Genomic DNA, 24727 nt, shown 5'->3' with positions numbered 1-24727 from the left:
GGTGCTGGAACATCTGGACATTCACATGCAAAAAAGTGAATCTAGACACAAACCTTACACTCTTCACAAAAATTAACTCTAAGTGGATTATAGACCTCAATGTAAAAATAGAAAACTATAAAACTCCTAAAATATAACATAGTAGAAAACCTAGATGACCTTGATATGGCAATGCTTTTCGATAAAACACCAAATTGTTTGATAAAACAATTCATGAAAGAAAGAATGTATATGCTGGACTTCATTTAAATTAAAAACTTCTGCTCTGCAAAAGACAAGACAAGTACAGACTAAGAGAAATATTTGCAAAACACATCTGATAAAGGACTGTTATCCAAAATATACAAAGAACTCCTAAAACTCAAAATCAAGAAAACAAACAACCCAATTAAAAATGGGCAAAATATTTTAACAGACCCCCTCATCAAAGAACATATACAGATGGCAAATAACACGTAAAAAGATGTTCCACATCATATGTCATCAAGGATATGCAAGTTAAAATAACAAAGAGATACCACTATATACCTATTAGTATGGCCAAAATAAAGCACACTGACAATACCAAGTACAGACAAGGATACAGAACAATAGGAGCTCACAAAGGAATACAAACTACACCACTTTGGAAGATATTGGCAGTTTCTTAAGAATGCAAACTAGCACACTTTGGAAGACATCATGGTAGTTTCTTACAAAATTAAACATACTTTTACCATATGATCCAATAATTAGGTTCCTAGGTATTTATTCAAAGGAGTCGAAAACTTGTTTCCACATAAAAATCTTCACATGGATGTTTATTCATAATTGCCAAAACCTGGAAGCAACCAAAATGTTCTTTAGAAGGTGAATGCGTAAATAAATCATGATATATCTAGACAATGAAATATTATTCAGCATTAGAGAAAACTTGAACTATCAAGCCACTAAAAGACATGGAGGAAACGCAACTGCATCTTACTAAGTGAAAGAAGACAATCTTAAAAGCCTCCATAATATATGATTTCAACTACATGACATTCTGGAAAAGGTAAAACCATGGAGACAGGAAGATGATCAGAGGTTGCCAGGGGTTGAAATGGGAAGGAATGAGTAGGCAAAGTGCAGAGAATCTTTAAGTCAGTGAATATATTCTGGTTGATACTATGATGATAGATACATGTCATTATATACTTTTCAAACCCAAAGAAAATATAATACCCAGAGTGAACCCTAATGTCAACTATGAACTTTGGGTAACAATGATGTGTCAGTGTAGGTTCATGAGTTGTAATAAATGTATCACTCTGGTGTGGGATATTGTTAATGGGGAAAACTCTGCGTATCTGGGGGCAGGGAATATATGGGAAATCTTTGTATCTTCTGAGTTTTGCTGTGAACCTAAGGTTGCTCTAAAAAAGTCTTTTTAAAAGACTTAACATTATTTTTATAACCCTGTAAAGTATGTGTTTCCTATAGAAGGCTTGTTTTTTTTAATCGTTCATTCTTAGTATATTTTTGCTGTGGAAGTGGTAGCAATTCCACACTCCCCTCTCTCTATAATTTTTCATTTAGATAACTAATATTTATTTAGCTTTAATGATATACTAGGCACTTTACCTAAGATTTCTTACTTAAAACTCATAAAAAGGCATACGATCCCAACTTTGCCTTCTGGCTGGCCAACTCCAGGGCAAGGTGCCTTTGTCTCCCAGTGCCTGCCCTTCCTGCCCTCCCACCTGGTCTCTATTTCTGCACCTGATCCTGATGCCCCTCTCCCTTGTCGGCTAGCTTTTTGTCTCCTGCCTAAGCAGAGCACTTGTCCCTTGGGATCTAGCCCAGGAGATTGGTCCCAGCTCCTCTGATACTGGCCAGGCTCCCTTCTCGGACCTCTCATTCCTTAGGGAGTTGAGGCAAGAAGCCGCTCCCCAAACCTCTCCCTGCCACTAGCCTACTCCCTTCCGCTTCATTCTGGCCCTTTCTGAAAGCAAATCTGACCCTGGAGTACTTTCCTTACTAGAGTCAAGTAAGCCACACGTCCAACAATTCGAGAGGGCGCCACAAGGCAGGACTGTGAGTGCAGCAAGAGGAATGTGGGTCGTGAGCCCGAAATGAGCTGCTGGTGTGTGTCCACGCCTAGAAAATGAGAAAGACTTTGCTAAACTGCTGCGAGAGTCAGAGCTTGTTTCCTTCCCAAGTGGCTGCTAACTGAAAATTTACCGGCTATCAGAAGGGACACACACTTTAGGAAAAACAAAACAAAAGCAAAGAAAACAAATGCCCAGCAAGGGTGTTAAACACAAGCCCACTCAGAGCAGAAGCTGGCCATTCTACGTCATACGGCCAGAACACAGATCACGCCAGCTCACACACCCAGGACTTGCCTGGGTCGAGAGACCTGGGCCTGAAAACTCCCACCTCCATGAAAAGTTGGGGGCAGGAGTGGGAGAGCTGGGAGGGAAGGGGAGGAGGCTCTGAGGCCACAGGCTGAAAGGAAGCGTGGCCCTTTCCAGGCTTGGCTGGAAGACTCATGTTTAAAAGCTACTACATCATTCATATGCTTGGATAGTAAATTCATCTTTCCTTCTTCTTTTTTTTCGGGGTTGGGGAGATAGAGAACGGAGCCAATAACAAATAATCTGATGTCCTGATAATATCTGGCAACACTTGAATTAGGTGTCTGCACTGTACTGGAAGAAAATATTTGGCCATTGGATTAAAACCTAAAAACCCTTAGGATAACAATAAATAAAGTACCATGCTGACAACACAAAGCACGGTGAATGCGTACCCCAGGGGAGCTCTGAGCACTTGATCCAGAACTGCAAATGTAAGCTTGAAGTCTCTTTGAAGTCTTATGCTTGGTCTTTGAAATTCATCCAAATTCATCCAACGGGCATTCTGCCCATTAATATTTATTTTAATATGAAAATAATATTTTTCTTCCTCCAAAATTTTCAAGTGAAACCCAGTGCTCCGGGAAGGTGGGGCAGGGGAACATATCACCCAGTTTCCTGTGTCCAGGGATTTAAATAATCAGGTATCCAGAATGTGTGCATTTAGAGGAACTGCTGGCTGACGATCTGGCTGTCCTGGGTGACAGAGACAGCAACTCTAGATCCCGGGCTCTGGGTGACAAAGGGACTGCAGAGAACATCTCTTCAAGAGTATGGTCACACTAGAAAAGAGCGTTCCATCTGGGGGTACACACATGGGGGTCTCCTGGGGTGCCAGTATCCTTGGGGTCCTTGTTACAGTCGGCATTAGTTCAGGTAGGCTGGGCTGTGCTAACAGAACAGACACAAACACGCAATGGCTCCACACAGTAGAAATAGAACAGTCCTGAAAGTTCAGGTAGGTGGTTCTACTCCATATAGTTGTACAAGAATCCAGGCTGATGGCTGCTCTGCCATCTTTCACATGTGATGTCCAAGGTCACCTGGGGGTGGCTGCCTCGGCCCCCCAGAAGAAGAAAAGAGCACGCCAGAGAAATGAACATGAAGCTTTTAATAGGCCAGGCCTGGAAGGACAGTCACCTTCTCCTGCTCGCATTCCCTCATTGCCCCTCAGCCACATGGTCACACTGAACTGCAAGGAGACTGGGAAAGGGAATCTATGTGTATGTTCAGGAAGAAAAGGGAAACACAGATTTTTGTAGAATAGCAGTTTTTGCCATAACATCTGAGGCCAGGAAATCCCACAAAGCTGTGTACATTAATTTCAGATAGATTAACTAATGAGATAGTTGCTATGCAGAACACTGACACATTTCTGGGGGATTCTAGACCCTCTTCAATATTCTAGTTAGCTTTGCGCAGTGGCAGTATCGTAGCCAATGAGGTTTATCCGAGGCGCGATTATTGCTAATTGAAAACAATATTCTAGTTATGTTCAAGAGATTCTGCCCCAAATCAATGAGCTATTGGAAAGTTTACAGGCACTTTTTCTGAATATTAATTTTTCCCATGCTTTGATCTGATTCAGTTAATTCCAGGGCTTCTGTAATGCAATTAAAAAAATAATTGTCACTTTAAGAACTAATTATTTTTCCCTAAAACTGTCTTCATTTTAACCTTTTAAAATTAAGTATTAATAAGCATTTCTCTGGAGCACGGGAGGTACCAATGAGACTAATTCAAAATAGCAAATAATCTCATGATCCTTTACTTATTATATTTTCTCCTACTAAGTTTACCTTTCTTACATCATGGGTTGGAGTAGCATTATTGTGTCTTCTGGTTTTGCAAGTTAGAATAGTCATCTGTAAAAACTTTTTCCTTTTTGCAAAATACAGTTGACCCTCGAACGACACAGATTTGAACTGTGTGGGTCCTCTTATACACAGACTTCAATAAATGCAGCGCAGTAATGTAAATATATTTTCTCCTTCTAAGAATTTTCTTAATGACACTTTCTTTTCTCTAGCTTGCTTTGTTGCATGAGAAGAGTATATAACACACATGACATAAAAAATATGTGTTAATCAGCTGTTTATATTCTCTGTAAGACTTCTGGTCAACAGTAGGCTATTAGTAGTTAAGTCTAGGGGGAGGCAAAAGTTATACTTGGATTTCAAACTGCAAGGGTGGTGAGTGTCCCGAACCTCCATGTTGTTCAAGGGCCAACTGTCTAAGAAGAACATGACAGAGTAATAACTGATGTTTCTCTGAACTGAAACACTTCATACTCTGATTCAGGGCTGGGACTGATGTGACCTGTTAGGGCAACTTCTACCTAGAAGGTGAATGCCCTATGCATGCGTCTCTTAAGCAGTGTCCTTCGCTAGGCAGATTTTAAAAGCTCTGGCTGTCCAAAGTCTGAGACACCTTGGATTTGTACAGTTTTCTCACCAGACTTTGTTCAAAGCACAGGAGATCAGAAAAGTCTGTCTGCTGATACTTTCTCTTTCCTCCTCGTGACTTAGCAGCACCACATAAAGTCCTGAGCTGCACTTTTGATCTTTACCCAAGAACTCCAGAGCACATACTGTGTTCTCTGCGCAGTGGGAAGCCCTCCCCACCCCACTTCTCATACAAGTTCAAAGAGACTGCAGGTGAATTCAGGCCTCCAGATCCTTAGGGAGCATGCACGGGTGGTTTTTCAAGCTCCAGTGACATCCTAAAGGTGAAGTTAGATCAGCTGCAAGAATATAAAAAGTGAGGAGACTTCGATTTTTAGTGGAATGGTTGAGAAACCAAGCCATTTCAAATATTTGGTAATGCAAGATAAAATGGGACAAATGTGATTTTAAATGCAGCTTAAAAAAAAAAAAAAGTAAAGGGAATCCTGGAAGTCAAAAATAAAGAATAAGCTAACACCCAAGCAGTGGGCATACGAACTGACACTGTGGTTACCTCAGAGGGAGGGTGGCCCAGTCTCCATAATCTTGAGGCTTGAATTTCAATACTCCTGCCAAGACAGAAGGCAGAGTTGTGGTCTCATATGAGTAAGGAAGATCAAGATTCCCATAGCAAGTGGGGGCCCTTAAAGAACAACACCCTCAGTGAAAAATTAAGCTAGATAAATATCCACATAAAATCACAGAGGCAGGAAAAACAAAAACAAACAAAAAAGCTCATGTGTGACTTACTGCCCTGGTAGTCAGAAGGAAAAAAAAAAATCTTTCCTGGGAATATATTACTGTACTTCATGCAGATTTTGGATTCTGTTTCATACTAACAGCATGGTTCAGGAAAACCCAATTTAAGAAAAGAATATGAAAATTGTTCCAGCCAATGAAACCCCCCCAAGAAACTGAAGTCAGACTGCACAATGTTTTCAGAGGATGAGCTTACCATCAAAACTCTTAAAATGGGGTGCCTGGGTGGCTCAGTGGGTTAAGGCCTCTGTCTTCGGCTCAGATCATGATCCCAGTGTCCTGGGATCAAGCTCCGCATCGGGCTCTCTGCTCAGCAGGGAGCCTGCTTCCTCCTCTTTCTCTCTGCCTGCCTTTCTGCCTACTTGTGATTTCTGTCTGTCAAATAAAAATAAATAAATAAAATCTTAAAAAAAAAAAAAGAATGGCATCTAGAACATTTAAAAAAAAAAACAAAAAAACAAAAACCTCTTAAAATGCCAGAGGAAATAACCTGCTATGATTAAGAAAGAGCCAGCAGACATGAACATAAGACATCTGACATGAACAAAACATTATAAAAGAATAAACCATGATCAAAAATGAAAACCAAATAAAAGTTTTAAACATAAAAATCTAGTAATTGAAATTTAAAACTCAGTTGTTAGGTTTCATCTAATTAGACACAGCTGATCAGAGAATCTGTGAACTGGAAAGCAAATATAAGGAAATTATATGTTATTATATATTATATATAAAAATATATATGTTATTATATAAGAAAACAACTGTAATTCACAGACTAAGAGATGAAAAATATCAACGAGAAGTTAAGAAATATTCAAATAAAATGAAAACATCCAAATGTATGTAACATCACAGAATGAATCAACAGACTGAGGAGAGCCAGTATTAATATAAAGTGGCTGAATATTTTCCATAATTCATAAAAAACAAGAATCTGTAGATTCAAGAAGTACAACATACTCCAAGTAACATAGATAAAACAAGTTCACACTCGAACACATCATTCATGGTAAAACTATAAATAAGAAGGCAAAGAGAAAACCTTAAAACAACCAGAAAGAGCATCCTTTAGACTGATGGCAGATATACTATAATAACAGCAATTAAAAACTAAAACAATGGAATGACATCTTCAAAATTCTGATAAAACCTCTCAATGTAGATTTTTACATCCATTGGAACTACTGTTCAAGAGTGAGAAAAAATTCAAAATATTTTCAGACAAACCAAGACTGAGAACCATTAGCTCCTTAACTATCACTGAAGGAATCACTAAAGGATTTTCTTTAAGAAGCAGCAATCAAATCCGGAAGAAATGAATATGATATAAGAAGTCATGATAAGCAATGACATTGGTAAGCATTCAGGTAACCCTAACCAAGACTCAGCCATGAAAAACAAGGAGAGGTTTTAGGAAAGAAGCATAAAGAGTGGGATAAAATACTAGACAACAGCAACGTTTGAGGAGGGGAGATAGAAAGTAAAGCATTCTAAAGACTGACCTTGATGCAAGAAGGCAGAAAGAATGAACACAGACTTTAATTGAGATACAAGTTAAAAATTGGAAGGTGAGTGCTAGAAGAATAGAAATAGAATGTGTTAATTCTAAAGCAATAATAGCAAAATAAGAAAGGGAATTAAGAAAACTGAATCATTCCAGCAGAAAGCAGGAAAAAATTTTAAAAAGAAAATTACATATAATATGTGTATATATTAGGGACGCCTGGGTGGCTCAGTTTGTTGAACGGCTCTGGTCAACAAACTCCGGTCATGGTCCTGGGGTCTTGGGATGGAGTCCCACATCCAGCTCCTGGCTCAGCAGGGAGTCTGCTTCTCCCTCCCACTCTGCCTGCACTCTCCCTGCTTGTACTCTCCCTCTCTGTTAAATGAATAAATAAAATCTTTTTAAAAAATCTGTATAGGGTGCCTGGGTGGCTCAGTTGGTTAAACAGCTGCCTTCGGCTCAGGTCATGATCCCAGCGTCCTGGGATCAAGTCCCACATCGGGCTCCTTGCTCCCCAGGGAGCCTGCTTCTCCCTCTGACTCTGCCTGCCACTTTGTCTGCCTGTGCTCGCTCTCGCTCTCTCTCTGACAAATAAATAAATAAAATCTTAAAAAAAAAAAATCTGTGCTCGCTTCGGCAGCACATATACTAAAATTGGAACCATACAGAGAAGATTAGCATGGCCCCTGCGCAAGGATGACACGCAAATTCGTTATGCTGAAAATAAATAAAAAATTTTTTAAAAATCTGTATATATATTATAAACAGAAAATACAGTATGGTAGGAAAAAATTTTTTAAATCACAGTAAATATGGGATATATAAAATATGTATTAAAACACAACAGTAAGTAAATATAACTGGATTAAACTTATGTTAGATTTAATTCAACCCTTGAAAAAAGATGCAACCTACCAAAGATTCAATACAACTGACTACAAACATATGGAAGGAATTCTCGGCTTCACCAGTAAAGAAAAGATGAATTCACATATTGATTTTAAAATGACAATCCTTGTGCTAAAGGGAGTGGGTACAGTTGGCATTCTTTTAAAATATTGACTATAAATGAATTGGTACAAATCTTCTGGAGTACTGTTTGTAACATATATCAAAAGGCTAAAGTACACATGCCTTACAGTTACACGTTGAGGAAATAATCAGATGCATGCAAAAACTTATTGATAAGAATGTTCTAATGAATTATGTATAATATCAAAAACTTGAAATCTAAATATCCAATGATTAAAAGTCATCAAATTACTACGACTGCTACTGTTCATACTGCTAATGAAAGGTCATATTTATTGAGTTTACTAAACAGCAGGTATTGTTCTAAATGCTTTCCTAACACATTTCGATCTCCATGATAACTGCATAAATGAGACATCATTATCATTCTTATTTTACAGATAAGGAAACTGAGGCACAGAAAATTCAGTGACTTGCCTGAAGTCACTCAGCAGTCAGAGAGCCCCGCCTTTTTTTCTTTTTCTTTTTAAGAAGTTTTTATTTTTAGTGGTTTGTCTCTTTCAATTTCAAACTGATTTTTCAGGATACTCCTCACAGTTGAGAGCCAAAGGCCATGGGCACAGATGATGGCACTGAAATTCAGGTAATAACCATCATGGTTTGTACGCAACCCCTCTCAGTTTCCTCCCTCAGCCTGAACCCAGCTGCTCTATTTTCATCCTCTGTGTTTAGTTACATCATTCTGCTGATTAACTTTTCAGAGAAGACAGAAGGAACTTGGAAAACAGGTAAGATTAGGTAGCATGTGTGAGAGCCAATCTGAGCAGTGAAAGCTGACTAGGGCAGATTTTCCATAAATGGTCACAGTGATATTTTCCCACGTCATGTGTTCTTCCAGAACCTTGCTACTCTCCCCTTAAGAGAAGAAATCCATGTCCTCTCTTCATGAATTTGGCGGAGTTCTTCAGAACCACCATAGTGTACGTGTTTGTTACATTATGCGGTCAGCAAAAATACATATACATATATATGTATATATATATATATATATTCTAGGGAGTACTATATTTTAATAACACTAACCATATGAAACAGCATGTATCCTAGTATTGTAAACACACACAAGTATGTATCTTAGTATAAAAACCTTATTTATGTGCAGGCATATATATGCAGGAACAAGCCAGGATACATCATATGCTGAAATATTAACAATTTTAAATCCTGGGATTATAGAAGGCTTTTTTTGCTTACCCTTCATATTTCTACAAAAAACATATTTCTCATGCGATTTGAAATGAAGAAATTGTAATTTCAAAGGTAAAGAAATTGTTGTGACTGACAGGGGGTAGGAGAAGGAAGACATCTTCTGCCTACCCTGCGAGGTAGGAAACTTCTTTGTTTCTGAGGCTTCCTGGTCCTGCCTGACCTGCAGCCACACTTCCCTGGCACCCAAGCTAGCCAGGTTCTTTTCCGTCACCGCCTCCCTCTCCCGCCCCACCACGCCTGTCCAGCTGGGTCTCTTGGCAGCTGTTATCCTGGGTCAGCTCCCTAGCCTCTCGCCCTTGATCCAATCCAAGACACTAAATTACTTGGGGGGGGGGGGGTCACATGGGTATTTCCTTTATGTCATGGGAGGAAATGGGCCCAGGTGTACAGCCCACAGTGGGAGACAATAGCAATTCATTAAATACATTCAGCAAATGTTTACTGAACTCCTGCCATGGGACAGACACCATCTTTCAGGTCAAGCAACCTTGAATTCAAGGAAGTCCACTAGATCTGCCTCTTCCAATATACACCTCTGGTGCCTTTTTTTTTTTTTAAATAAAGATCCCAACAATAAAGTTGCCTTTGACAAAGATAAAATCATAATCTCTTCCCCTGGCAACAGTATACAAGTTTTATGCCTGAGAGTAAGACTTCTCTGATCCATAGATGATAAGCTCATGCATACTAACAAATGTTCGAGTAATTATTTGATTGCAACTCCTTTAGATTGTTAATTAAGCTCCTCAGTCTTTAGTTAAGCTCTCCAGCATCCATTCCTATCACAAAATGAAATGAAGGCTCGGGCACATTGGATCTCTTCACCTACAATATTACTTTCTAGCCTCACTCTTTTTTTTTTTTAATTTTTATTTATTTTTTGAATTTCTTTTCAGTGTTCCAGAATTCATTGTGTATGCACCACACCCAGTGCTCCATGCAGTATGTGCCCTCCATGATACCCACCACCAGGCTCACCCAACCTCCCCCACCCTCCCCTCCAAAACCCTCAGATTGATTTTCAGAGTCCACAGTCTTTCATGGTTCATCTCCCCGTCCAACTTCCCCCAACTCCCTTCTCTCCAGCTCCCCATGTCCTCCGTATTATTCCTTATGCTCCACAAATAAGTGAAACCATATGATAATTGAACTCTCTCTGCTTGACTTATTTCACTCAGCATAATCTCTTCCAGTCCCGTCCATGTTGCTACAAAAGTTGGGTATTCATCCTTTCTGATGGAGGCATAATACTCCATAGTATATATGGACCACATCTTCCTTATCCATTCGTCCATTGAAGAGCGTCTTGGTTCTTTCCACGGTTTGGCGACTGTTGGCCTCACTCTTTAAGCAGTGAACTGTTAGTGTCATTCTGATGGAAATACCCTGTATAATGGAAGTTTAGAAAATGCTTCCTGCTGAAAGCACATTTTTCATCTTCAACTCTACCCAAGTCTGTAGGAGGCTGACAGCCCTTTCAGGTTCAACCACACCCTCAGGAAATACACTTGGCCTTTCTGGATGCAAACCTGAGGACAGTCTTCAGAGCAAGCACCACATTTTTTTTTATTTTATTTTTTATTTTTTATTTTTTTTACCTTTTCTGACTCATCTAGGACCTTGTAGCAGATCTTACAAAAGCAGCAGGTGTATCGAGAGCATCCCAAACTCTTTACAACAGGTGTGCTTTTCCTCCAATTAAAATGCTGCTGATAATGGAGGTTGGTTTTTTAGCCATTACCAATTCTAGTCTCTTAATTGTTGAGATGCTCAGCCGACCCCAGAAAGCAGGGAAGCATTTCAATAAGAAATCAATCTGAGAAGATGCAAATAAAATGTATTAAATGATTTTTTTTCTTTTCCCTCAGCCTGTGTTCTACACCTACCTTTTAATATTATTTATAGTTACTGACTGATTTCATTTAAGTAATTTAGAAAGCAACTACATCATCATAAACTCTACTTTCTTAGGACCCATACACTGGTCTCAACTGAACTCCAAGTAGATTATTGCTTTTCTGAGTTTTGGGGGGTGGGGTGGGGAGGTAGGTAGTTCCCCATAGTTATTAAGGATTCATATAAGGTGATTTTAACTTTAAAAAAAATTGTTTTTTCTTACATAGAAAATACTGAAAGAAGCCCTGTGAAGTCAAGTCGTATATGGTGTTTAACTGGGTTAAAGAATCAGGAAGCATGATCCATACTGACCCCGGTCTCCCTGTGTCCACTCCCTCTCATATGAAGAAATGAACAGGCATCTGGAAATCAGACCCAGGCATCCTGCTTGCAGTGGTCTAAGCGTCCACTCCCTCAAAGCTAGAAGACTAACAGACATCAGGTCACAAATGTCAAGGGATTGGGAGACTTCTGAAAGTACTTCCATTCTCCTTAGGGGACCATAATGCTCCGCTCTTTTCTAACCTCTAGTGCCTCTGAGGCAAAGAAATATCTCCTCCTTGAGAAAAGTATGGGCAACAAGTTTTTTAAAAAATTCACATTTTTCTTTCCATGGACATTAGCAAGTGCCAGTGGTACTGTCTTCTCCCTGCCTACCTCCTCCAGATACACAAGAGTGGATGGGCAGTATACTGCTGTGCAGGCATGGTGGGTTATGTCAAAGGTGCAGTTCCCAGTGCGACATCTGTTGCCTCAAAAGTTAGGTGTGTCCTGCCACGCCATGTGGCATCTCAGGGTTGTGACCAACACTGCGCTTTGCCATCACAGAGACAGCATAAATATCAAGAACTGGATTCCCAACATCTGCGTAGGACAGGCTGGGAAACTGAGTCTCACACACCCCTACAGCCAACCACTCAACCTCAGACCATCAACTGAATTCAGGGCCCTGAGAGAGAAGGTTTTTATTTTCAGTTAAGCTGGGTTCCAGTGACAGAGCCTTCTGTGAATGCCAAGACATTCTTGCTTCGACCCTCCCCAGCTCAGGAAGTTGTTGGGACATGGATTTCAGTGAGAAAATGATTTTTCAAGTAAAATTGCTCACCCTGAAATGTTTTAAGCAGTAAGGCTTTCTATTACAAGACTAGAAGGAACTATATTAACAGGGGGTAGCTTTGGGTTGGATATTATGAGTGACTTTTTTTCTTCTTCTTTAATGTGTTTTCAATTTTCAAAATTGTCTACCACAAGCATGTATTACATGTATAATTTTTAAAAACTAATTTAAAGGGCAGATGGCAAACTATACAGAAAAGGCAATGGCTCTTTCTAGAGACCCCAAAAATGCTGAGGTTTCTGCAAGCCAGATTTCCTGTGGTCTATCCCTAGAAGAGATTTTCAGAGACTTTCAGAAGCTCTGGAAGCTCCTGGAGCACATTTGACTAAAACCCTGCACTGACCCCCACTCCAAGGGTGGTGATCCATTACATGGGGAAGGAGTAGATAAAGCAAAAACTACCTTGACTCTCTAAAAATATATAGTTGATAAGTCACGGTGTGATGGATACACAGCTGTAAAACCTAAATTAACTAATTCAAGGGGGGGCGCAATGAGCTCCCTCTGCAGGTCAACGCTAGCATTAACTGGCCAGCTTTCCATTTTTGGTCTCCTTGAAAGAATCTGAGACCCTTATCAACAAAACTGCAGTTATTTTAAAATGAAAATGAAATGTACTGGTACTACTACTACTACTAATAATAATAATATTAATGGTAATAATAAAAATAACAAAATTAAAAACCTTTCTCTTGTGCATTTTATGGTAACAGAGCAAAATAACATTTAAACAAGAATAGGAAATAGAAACAACCCTTATAAAATTGCAATTCCATGAAAAAATTCAGCAGGAGGTGATTAAAATAGCAATACTAACTAGAAAGCCAAAACCAGGGCTGCAAGACATTATTTCCAGCTCCGACAGACAAAGGCCTCCCCCACGTTCTCATGCTGCTTCACAGAGAAGGAATTGGTAAAACAGAAGTGACAGAATCAAGTAGAATCTATTTTTCCTTCTTTCACCTGTAAATTTTAGTCACCTCTTTGATAACCCTGCCATATTCTCCTTGATGAAAGGTCAGGTCTTGAGATTCTGAGAAGCCCTAACAGAAAAACACCAAATCTATGGTAAATATATATGTCACTAAGGTATATAGTAAAGAACTGAATTATATTAAAACGAGTGAATCTTCAAGCTCATCTCAGGAGAAGGGTTAGAGGCGATAATTTTACATGAAGTACGGAACACAACACACAGCCGGTGCTCAGCAAAGGGTTGCTGAAAATGAGCGAGCACTGCCATCGGGGATGGGGACTCTGCCCCTGGTCAAAGCGGCTGGTGACCTCCGCTCTCCCTGGAGGAGATCCTCCAGGCACGCAATAAGACCTCTGCCTGGCCTTCTTCACTATTCTTTCAATATTTTTGGATTCTACATTAAACACGACTTTGGATCAACCTCTAATGATCAGCTAGCATTTTTTTTTTAAAGACAGAAAATAGAATCATGGCGTTCATGCTAAGAAAATTGAGAGGGAGGAAATACCTTTGAGAGACTGTCTATAAGACTGGGAAACCAAAACCAAACAGATTAACCCAGACTTGAGAGACGTGGGAGACCACGCAAACAGAACTGGGGCATGCCTGCACATATGTGTTTACTGGACAAATTCTGACAGCACCTTTAAGCTGAAAGATGACAAGAAAGAGATCCACAAAAATGGAAATGGATGTATTAGGCACAGGAAATACTTAATGCAAGTTTCCTAAATAGAAACCAGTATGGTATTTTGAAGTAAAGAAAATGGCAACAATAAATTGGAAAAGGACCTGAAGAATTTCTGTTTCTAGCCATATGGTAGAAAGTCTGAATATCCCTCCCAACTGAAAAATAAAAATCTCAGTAAAATTAGGGATTCTTTTAAATGAACTGTTGAACTGGATTGAATGAAAGTATACATCAGAAGTAAAAAATATATAATAAGATAGGCTTTTATCCTGAATGTTTCCGCTGAGCCTTAAAGACTTGAATTTCTGCTTCAGTGACCACATGGGCTTGGGGGGATAGGTGATGTAATGATTCATTTTATGTGTCAATGTGGATGAGCCACATCGCCCAGACATTTGGTCACACATTACTATGGATGTTTCTGTTAGGGTGTTTTTGGATAAAATTTATGTCAGTGGACTCTGAATAAATCAGAGTGGTCTCCATATGGTGGGTGGGCCTCATCTAATCAGTTGAAGCAGACTGACATTAGACTTCATTTGCCACATCAACTTTTTCTGGTTTTCCAGAAGACTGCCTTTGGACTTGAAATGCAATCCCTTCCAGAGTCTCTAGTTTACCAGCTTACCCCATCAGATTTGGGATTCAAGCCTACACACACACACACACACACACAACACACACACTCACACAACACACACACGGTATTGGTTCCATTTCTCTGGAGAACCCCAACCCCAACTAATTACAGAAGGAAAACCTAAATGGAGAGGATAGCAGGAAACCTATTACATAAGCCTGAAATCTCAGAGAGGTGTAACTTCAGTATATGGATATTCAAGAAACAAACTCACCACATGAAATTAACTCAACTTTGACACCAGCTGGTAGTGGTGAAATAAAGTAACTAGAGAGATCACAATCATAAGCCACTTCTCATATGGGTCTGCTGTCCAAATTCATATCACTTGTGTGATCCAAAAAAAAATCTTCAAGGGCAGATTTTTAAAATCAATAATTTTTAAAGTTTTTGATAAATTTCAACACAGTAAAACTCAGTCTTTGTGATATACAGTTCTACAGGTTAACAGACATACAGTGTAGTGTCTCCATAACTATAACCAGGACACTAAGCAGTTCTGTCATCCCCCCCAAAATTCCTGTGTTACCCTTTTGGAGTCAAACATTTCCCCAACCACCAAATACTTGCAACCACTGCTATAGCTTTTTCTCTGCTCTCCACTGCTATCATTTTGCCTTTTCCATAGTACATACAAATTGAGTAATAATGGAGTAAGAAATCTTTTTTGGTAAATCATCACCCTTGATGGTTACCATCATGCATGGCAGCTCAGCAATTCATCTTAAAAGATTCTTAAAATATTTTAAATATGAAAATGTACTTGAGAGTCACACATGTTGTTACATGTATCAATAGCTCTTCTTTTTTATTGTTTAATAGTATTCCATTGTATGAAGGCACCACAGTCTGTTTATGAATTCACCGGCTAATGAGTAACTGGGCGGCTTTCAGGTTTTGGTGATTATGAATAAAGCTGGTCTTTTACATTCACATAAAGATTTTTATGTGAAAATAAGTGTTATTCCTCTTGGGTGACTACCGAGAGGTGGAACTGTGGATCCTATGGCAAGTATACACTCACCTTTATAAGAAATCACCAAACTGATTTTCAAAGTGGCTATACCTTTACCATTTTGCATTCCCACAAGCAATTTATGGGTTCTTCCTCATCTTTGTCAGAACTGGGTGCTCTCTGATTTTTTTAAAAACAAACCATTCTTTTTTTCAAAGTACCACAAAATGTAACAGAAACAGCCAACTTTATTTTGAATAACATTCTTAAATCTGCCCATCAAAATCGTAGTAGATAATGATTTAAGAATTTTTATTTTATTAGTGAAATTAGATTTTTACATAAAAAAATCAGCCAAATGACTTTATTTTCAAAGACAATAAGAAATTTATTTACTGTGGAAAAATAACCATTTTGATAAATGAAAAAGAATGGTTTTCTTTTCATCTGTTTGGTTGTCTCTCCCATTTTCATTATTACAAGTTAAGAAAGTCAGAATGGTTTTGTTGACTTTGTTGTCTATGATCCGGTTTGACACAAATGGGGATTACTTTGGTATTTGGTAAAACATAAATGATAAGGTTCTTAAAGATTGAATAGAAGGTTAAGTTGGGTGTTCAATATTTTGAAAGCTGAATAAACTAAACTAATTGGAGTTTGTGGTCACAAAGGATTTGTCATTTTTTTTCTTTTGTCCATTTGAAAACACATTAATGGAAAATTATCAATGGAAAAACATTTTAAAATTTATGTTACATTCCTGTCAACTTTAATAATAATGCTTAGTCAGCAATTATATCAATTTCTTTCATTCAGTAATACTTTACCTAGAATTAGAGGTAGACTGATCATTTTTACTCAAACATTCTGAAATACAGAGTTTTAAGTGCCATATAAGGGATTATAGAAAATTATATTTTTATATTTGGTATTTAATACTATTATATTAAAAAATAAATGCCCTTTAAAAAGATTTATTTATTTACTTATTTGAGAGAGAGAGCAGGTGAGCAAGCACGAGGGGGAGGGAGAAAATCTCAAGCCAGCTCTATACTGAGCATTGAACCTGACATAGCACTTGATTTCACAACCCTGAGATCATGACCTGAGCCAAAACCAAGAGTCAGATGCTCAACCAACTGAGCACTGAGGCACCCCCAAAATAAATATATTTTTTTTAATATTAGATGCTATAGGAGAAGCTGGTTGATGAAGGAAGATATTAATAGTTTTACATTGAATGAGTTTACATTTTTTTTTTCTTTTGTCAGAGAGAGTGAGCACAGGCAGACAGAGTGGCAGGCAGAGGCAGAAGCAGGCTTCCTGCTGAGCAAGGATCCCGATGGGGGACTCGATCCCAGGATGCTGGGATCATGACCTGAGTTGAAGGCAGCCGCTTAACCAACTGAGCCACCCAGGCGTCCCCAAAATAAATATTTTTGATGCATAATAAATTGTTGCTTAAAATTCATTCAGTTGAAATTATTACACCAAGGAACTACTTTAGTTACTTTTAACTACTAGCAGTCTTTATAAAACAAGAATACCTAACTTCTTATATGGATTTTCATTTTTGGAAAAAAAAAAGTTTCAGTGACATCAGTACACTTATAGATCCTCCTACAACAAAGAACTGGGTGCCAGAGTGACTACTGATATCAAAAATAAAATTTAGAAATGCAAATTGGGTTCAAGACAAATACTTGTATTACATGTTCAGTTATTTTGATCTTAAAATGCACCTCTTCCCTATTAAGAAGTAAGTTTTGGGGCGCCTGGGTGGCTCAGTGGGTTAAAGCCTCTGCCTTCGGCTCAGGTCATGATCCCAGGGTCCTGGGATCGAGCCCCACATCGGGCTCTCTGCTCAGCAGGGAGCCTGCTTCCTCCTCTCCCTCTGCCTGCTTCTCTGCCTACTTGCGATCTCTGTCTGTCAAATAAATAAATAAAATCTTTAAAAAAAAAAGAAGTAACTTTTATTTTTTCTCTCACTCTTGTTAGCATCTCGTTTTAGAATAGAGGACAGAAATGTATGGATCCCTCTGGGGTTTCTCTGTTCCTATGAAGGCATCCCTGAAACCCCCAACAACATAAAAGTTCATTCCTGCGGGTGAGATGGGACGTTATCTGCCAGAAATAAGAACAAGGGCTTAGTAATAAAAAGTTAGGGGAAGAGGGCCTGAGTGGCTCAACCATTAAGCATTTGCCTTTGGTTCAGGTCCTGATTCTAGAGTCCTGGGATCGAGCTCCCGCAAGGTAGTCTCCCTCTCCCTCTGACCCTTGCAGACTTGTGCAGCATAAGGAATAACATAGAGGACATCAGGAGAAGGAAAGGAAAAGTGAATTGGGGGAAATCGGAGGGGGAGACAAACCATGAGACTGTGGACTCTGAGAAACAAACTGAGGGTTTTGGAGGGGAGGGAGTTGGGGGGGATGGGTGAGCCTGGTGGTGGGTATTAAGGAGGGCACGGATTGCATGGAGACTGGGTGTGGTGCATAAACAATGAATCTTGGAACACTGAAAAAATAAAATTTTTTTTAAAATGATTTTTTAAAGGCCAAAAAAATACTTTTGCTTTGAACAATTATAAGGTTATCAGTATTAGTCTAGTTTATAGAATAATTGGTAAAAACCCAAGTTTACTAATAAGATCCAAATTTAATAGGTGAAAAAATTATAACCCTAACCCATTATGTGACTTTGATGAATGAATAAACTTTAATTAATAATGGCTTCTGCTTCCAGCCAAGATGGAGTAACAGGGATAGGACTTGTTTCCTCCCCTAGAATAACTAAAATACCAAACAAGCTATATGGGGAAAAACAAAAACAACAATGAAAAAAATAGTTTTTATGACTTTGGACCTAAAGGAAAAAGCAAGTGAGCTCTGAGAAATGGGAAAAAAATGAAACGAGCCCTAAGTTTTTCCCAGCCTCCTGTCTTGAGAGTTTGCAGCTGAAGTTCAAGGCAAGGGAAGTCGGGCAGGACGAAGAGGACTTCCTGAACCAAGGCCCTGCAGTTTGCGGGGCAGAATACTTGGGATGTTGGTACGCAGACAGTATCTAGTTGGATCTTGTTTCTTAATTCATTCTGCCATCTCTGCCTTTTAATTTTCATTTAAAGCAATTACCGATAAAGTACTTACTTCTGCTATTTTGGTATTTGTCTTATATATGCCATATCTTTTTTTTTTTTTCAATTCCTTTATTACCGCCTTCTTTTGTGTTTATTTGTTGTAGGATAAAATTTTTATTGAATTCTTACTTACTTTTCTGTATACTTTATAGTTGTTCTCTTAGTGGTTATCCTAAAGTTTGAAATTAACATCTTAAAAATAAAACAACCTAGATGGAGAGGAGAAGGGAGTTGAGGGAAATCGGAAGGGGAGGTGAACCATGAGAGACTACGGACTCTGAAAAACAATCTGAGGGTTCTGAAGGGGCGGGGGGTGGGAGGTTGGGGGAACCAGGTGGTGGATATTGGAGAGGGCACGGATTGCATGGAGCACTAGGTGTGGTGCAAATACAATGAATACTGTTACACTGAAAATAAATTATAAAAAATCATTAAAAAATAAAATAAAAAAATAAAAATAACACAACCTAGTTGGAATTAACACCAGTTTAGCTTCAATAGTAGAAGAGTAGCTTCAATCTCTGTTCTTATATAGTTTTGTTCCCTATGTTTATAAATATCACAAATTGTATCTTTCCTGTGTGTCCATAACATAATTTTATGATTATTATTTTATGCATTTGTCTCAAATCATATAAAAAATAAGATCAGGATTACAAACAAAAAAATATAATTTAACACTGGCTTCTCTGTTGCCCACGTAGTTAACCTATATTGGTGTTATTTCTTCATATAGCTCAGAATTAAGTCTGGTATCCTTTCATTTAAGCCTTAAGTTTCCCCTTAGCATTTCTAATACGGCAGGTCTACAGGTGACTACCTAAGCTTTTGTTTATCCAGGAAAGTACTATTTCTCCTTGATTTTTGAAGGGTAGTTTTGCCAGATACAGTATTCTTGTTTGAAAGGTATTTTTCTTTCAACACTTTAAATTAACCATCCACTACCTCGGGTCTCCATGGTTTCTGGTAAGAAATTAGCTGCTAAACCGATTGAGGATTCCATCTACACAATAGGTCACTTTTTTCTTGGTGCTTTCAAGACTCTCTTGGGCTTTGACAGTTTCACTGTAATGTGTCTTGGTGTGAATCTTTTTGAGTTTATCCTACCCAAAGTTTGTTGACCTTCCTGGATGCATAAATTCATATCTTTTACCAATTTGAGGAAATTTTCAGTCATTATTTCTTCACATAATCTTTGTGCCCCTCTCTCTCTCTCCTCTCCGTGTTGGATTTCTATTATGTGTAGGTTGGCAAGCACGGTAAGTTTCCACAAGTTGGTCAGATTTTGTCTCCTTTTCTTCATTTTTTTTCCCCCTGCTCTCCAGACTGGATAATTGCAACTGACCCATCTTCAAGTTTATGGATTCTTTCTTCTGCCTGATCAAATCTATTGTTATGCCCCTCTGATGCATTTTTAATTGTTATAATTTTTTAGATCCAAAAATTTTTAGCTCCATTAATTTGATTCCTGTATATGGTCTTTAATCTCTTTGATATTCTCTACCTGATAAGACACTTCTCCTTGTTCTCTTTACTTCTTTGTCTATGATTTCCTTTATCTCTTTCAGCATGGATAAGATGATTTAAAGACTTTGGTAAGTACAATTTCTGCTTTCCTGGGGACACTGCTGTTAATTTCTTTTCTTCCTAATAGTGGTGCTACTTTGTTTCTTTACATGCCTCATAATTTTTTGAACATGGACACTTTGAATATTATAGTTTGGTAGCTGGAAATCAGGTCTTTATCCCTCCGCATGATTTGGTGTTGCTGTTTCAGGAGGATTTTATTGGCTTTTTAGTGAGTCTTCTAAACTAATTTTGTAAAGACTCTATTCTTTCTTGGTAGTACGCACATTAGTCTCCGTTATATAAGCTTACTGGTCAGCTAGTGACTTGCCAAAGACTTCTGTAAGTGGCTTCAGCCAGTAATCATCATCCTCATCCTCATCATCTCCCAATCTTTGCAGACTGGCTCCACTTGGACACTCCTTCGATTCTTAGCCAAGCTGTGTATAACTTCATTTCCTGCTTTCAGGAGCCTAAAAGTCAGCCAGAGATAAAAGTTCAAGATCTGCTCATGTCTTTTCTGAGCAAGCCTCCAGTCCTGTGTGTGTGTGTATGACTTTCTGTATACCTGAGAGCTTCCCATAGCTCTTAAATCCCTATATATCTATCCTCTTTTCCCTTTTTCCCCAGGATTCTTCAGCATATCTACTGTTTGGTGTAACTGTTATCTCTTGCCCCAGGCAATTGCAGCTAGTATATTTGCTATTAAGTGTTTTGACAAATGCTTCCCAGACTCTGTTTTGATTCTGATAAACTCTGAGGAAAACAAATGAAAGCCAAGCCTTTGAGTTGATTATTCAGGGAGTCACCAAACAAGTCAAAACATGTAACACAGTTCTTTGAGAATAGGGTCTGTATTATTCCCTCTGCATCAGGAAGCTACGCAACGAATGCAGGCTGCTGTTTTCATAGCCACTGTCAAGCTGAAGACTAGGGAATAGTAAGCAGGTGAGTGAAAATGTCACAGAGTTCTCTTACTGAAATTCATCAGCTTCCTTCTTTATTATGTATCCTTCAGTACATTGTATAAAGTGTTTGTTAGATTGCAAATTTCCAGAAATATTGATTCTGAAAATTGTCTCTAGCTTAATCACTGTTTCAGGAAAGGGATGGAATTTTGGAGTTCCCTACTAAAACATTTTAATGATTGCTGATCAGGAGTAATGTCACTCAGAGACAACTGATTTTTGACAAAGATACAAAATCAATTTGATGGATATCTGTATGCGAAACAATGAATTTCAATGCATACTCTATACCATATATAAAAATTAAGTCAAAATTAAAGATAAACTAAATTTAAAATGTAAAATAACAAAACAGTTAAAAGAAAACAAATGAGAAAAATCTATTTCCGTGGATGAAGCAAAGATTATTTACCTGTGCCTCCAAAAGCATGATCCATAAGGAAATATTTGTATATTGGACTTTATCAAATTTAAAACTTCTGCTCTTCAAAAGATATTGTTACATAGTATAGGGAGTGATGTCAACAACATGGTAGGATATGTTCCTGCTTTTTATCACCCTTTTTAGTAAAACGATTAAACATCCATACACTAACGAAAGTACTTTTGTGGTTATTTTTGGACTGGGTACTTTACCCCAAGAGGCTCTTTAGGAATCTTGCCCCTGAGTACAGCCCAGCCTGTAAGATGCAGACAGAACTCTGTAAGGGCTGCAGAACCATAGAGCCAGTGAGATTGCCTAGAGCCCTATAACTGCTGTCAGGACAAAAATCAGGTGAGTGCCATCCTGGACAGGGACTGATGCATGAGAGAGAATCTGCAGAAGTAGTGGACTTCCCAAAGGGAGGCTGGACTTCCTGAAGGGAGATTCCAGGACACCACTGGGGAAAAAAAAGAAAAGAGAAGAGAAAAAAGGAAAAGAAAAAAGGAAAGAGAAGAGATGCCAATTTGGTTGCAGTGGAGATAGTAAGAGAAACTTTCCCAGTGCCGCGCCTCTCTCAAGGAAACACTGACACAGACTGAACTAACAGGAAGCCAACTCTCCCACAGGGAAATAGGAAAGTGGTGAGTGACAGCTGAAATATACCATTTGGGAGATATATTTCTCCCCATCAATACCTGCAGTACTGTGGTTGGAGCTCTGCAATGGGGGAAGGGAGCATAATGAGAAAGAGGCAGATAGGAATTTCAAACAATACTAGTTTGTGCTCAGTAGAAAGTCCACCCACATGCCTCTCAGAGTACCACCCCTGGAGATCTCTCTATTAGGTCCAGGGGCACCCCAATGCATGAAGTGCTAAACCCACACCTCCCCCCCAACTCTGCTACCAGATCTTTGTGTATGATTAGGCATGCACCTGGGAGAACAAGGTCCAGCACACAAGGAGTTGGCTAAGGAAAAAGGCCAAGGCTGTGGGCAAGGGGCAGACCACAAACTTCAACTGTGGGGCCACTTGATGGGAAGAAAGAAAGGCTTCCAATATCCAGCAGGGTGAATTATAAGAATCAGAGTAGACATACAAGTTTAAAAATTCATCCACAAGAGGGAACAAGAAAAGTGAGACAGATCAACTTTCACAGAGACAGAGAAGAAAAAAAACAAAAACAAAAAACCCTTAGATAATAACAACACCATAGAACATAACACTCCATCTGCTGAAGGATAAGGGCAAAGAGTTAAAGGTGTCTGCTACTTCCAGTGCAAAAGCATAAGCACATAACAACAAAGAATATGAAAAATCAAGGTAATATGGCATCACAAAAGAAATGATAATTCTTAAGCAAACAAATTCAGTGACATAAAATATTGTGATCTAACTGATAAAAAATTCAAAATAGTTGTTATGGTTTTGAATGAAATTCTTCCACTTAAATATTTGGACTTTTTTCTGTTGTAGATCTTCAACTAATGTCTATCTTCTCCCCCAAAACTCTAAGTTCTTTGACAGCAGAAGCCATGTTACTTTTATCACCATTACATCACCCAGCACCTACAATGTATGTAATGCATAGCTATGTAAAAATGAAATTAAAAAATGAATTATCTTTAAAATATGCATATGAATATATTATTAAAACTAATTTCACTTATTTCTCTCATCTTTTTTTTTTAAAAGATTTTATTTATTTATTTGCCAGACACAGAAGAGAGAGAGAGAGAGCACGCACAAGCAGGCAGACTGGAAGAGGCAGAGGCAGAGAGAGAAGCAGACTCCCCACTGAGCAAGGAGCCGGATGTGGGACTCAGTCCTGGGACCCTGGGATCATGACCAGAGCTGAAGGCAGCGGCTTAGCTGTCTAAGGCATCCAGGCATCCCTTCTCTTATCTTTTTAAAGTGACTATTAGAAAATATTAAAGAGGAGGTAGGTAGCAGGCATGGGTGAAATAGGTGATGGGCACTGGGTGATGTATGAAGTGTTGAATCACTATATAGTACACCGGAAACTAATACAACATTGTATGCTAGCTACACTGGAATTAAAATTTAAAAAATTTTTTTTAAAAGAAACGATTAAATAACCTGAATTACCTTTAAAGGTTGTTACGAAGACACTCAACAAGCTACAAGAAAACTCCAAAGGACAATTCAATGAAATCAGGAATGAAGTATATTAACAAAATGAGTTCTTAAACAAAGATACTGAAATTATTTGAGAGAACCAAACAACGAATCTGTAGCTGAAGAAGGTAATGAGTGAAACGACAAATGTAACACCAAGTGCCTGTAGCAGGGCAGACCAGAAGGAAGAAAAACATAAACGGCTTGGAGAATGGGAATTTTGAAATAACACAAATAGAAGAAAAAACGGGACTAAGATTTTAAGAGCAAAGAAAGCCCACGAGAGCTATGGGAGCCCACCAGAAAGACAAAATAATAAGAATTTGGGTTCCAGAAGGAGGAGAAAGGGGAAGTGGGCGGAGGGTCCATTTAAAGAACTAACAGCTGAGTGACTTCCGAGGAAGATGGCTGAGTAGGAGCATGCAGAGCTCACCTCCTCCCACATCAGTGTAAAGAACCCAGAAAAGAGCCCAAAGACTGGCAGAGCCGATTCTCCACAGCAGAGACTAGGCCACATCTTCGAGGGTAGGAAAGGAGGAGATGTGGTGCGAGCGGAACAGACCAGGGGACTGTCGGCGGGAAGGACGGATGCGGCCGTCTCAGAGAGCCGAGAGGGGCAACCCCCAGGGGACCCGCAGGAGGAAGACGAATCCCCATAACATCTGCTTTGAAAACCTAAGGGGTCTAATAATCAGTGAAGCTTCACACCTGGGACTTTGAAAAAAAATCAGAGGGTTCAGCTGGGAGAGAGCTGGGAAGTCAGAGTCCATGCCCTTGAAGGGAGCACGACGAACAGCCCCCACGGAGATCAGCACTAGAGGCAGCGGTTTGGAAAGCGCCTGTGGTAACTGGGAAGATTTATTTACTAATCTTAGACTGCGCGCTGGAGGGCAG

General features: G+C 38.9%; 1 protein-coding gene, 1 non-coding gene and 1 pseudogene across 3 annotated transcripts in view; 2 read left to right on the top strand and 1 right to left on the bottom strand.

The window, feature by feature from the left end:
- The window catches only part of MTPAP (mitochondrial poly(A) polymerase), a 130219-nt gene that overhangs the window by 50735 nt on the left and 54757 nt on the right, over positions 1-24727 (bottom strand). The gene's annotated exons all lie outside the window — the stretch shown is intronic.
- On the top strand, positions 3789-3935 carry LOC116594530. The gene has a single exon (XR_004287269.1). It is a non-coding gene; the product is annotated as a U4 spliceosomal RNA (small nuclear RNA).
- On the top strand, positions 7713-7828 carry LOC116594564 (annotated as a pseudogene).

This window comes from Mustela erminea, chromosome 6, assembly GCF_009829155.1.
Source record: "Mustela erminea isolate mMusErm1 chromosome 6, mMusErm1.Pri, whole genome shotgun sequence".
NCBI lineage: Eukaryota > Metazoa > Chordata > Mammalia > Carnivora > Mustelidae > Mustela > Mustela erminea.
The sequence above is the reverse complement of the archived record's forward strand: the minus strand, read 5'-3'. Positions and strand labels throughout refer to the sequence as shown.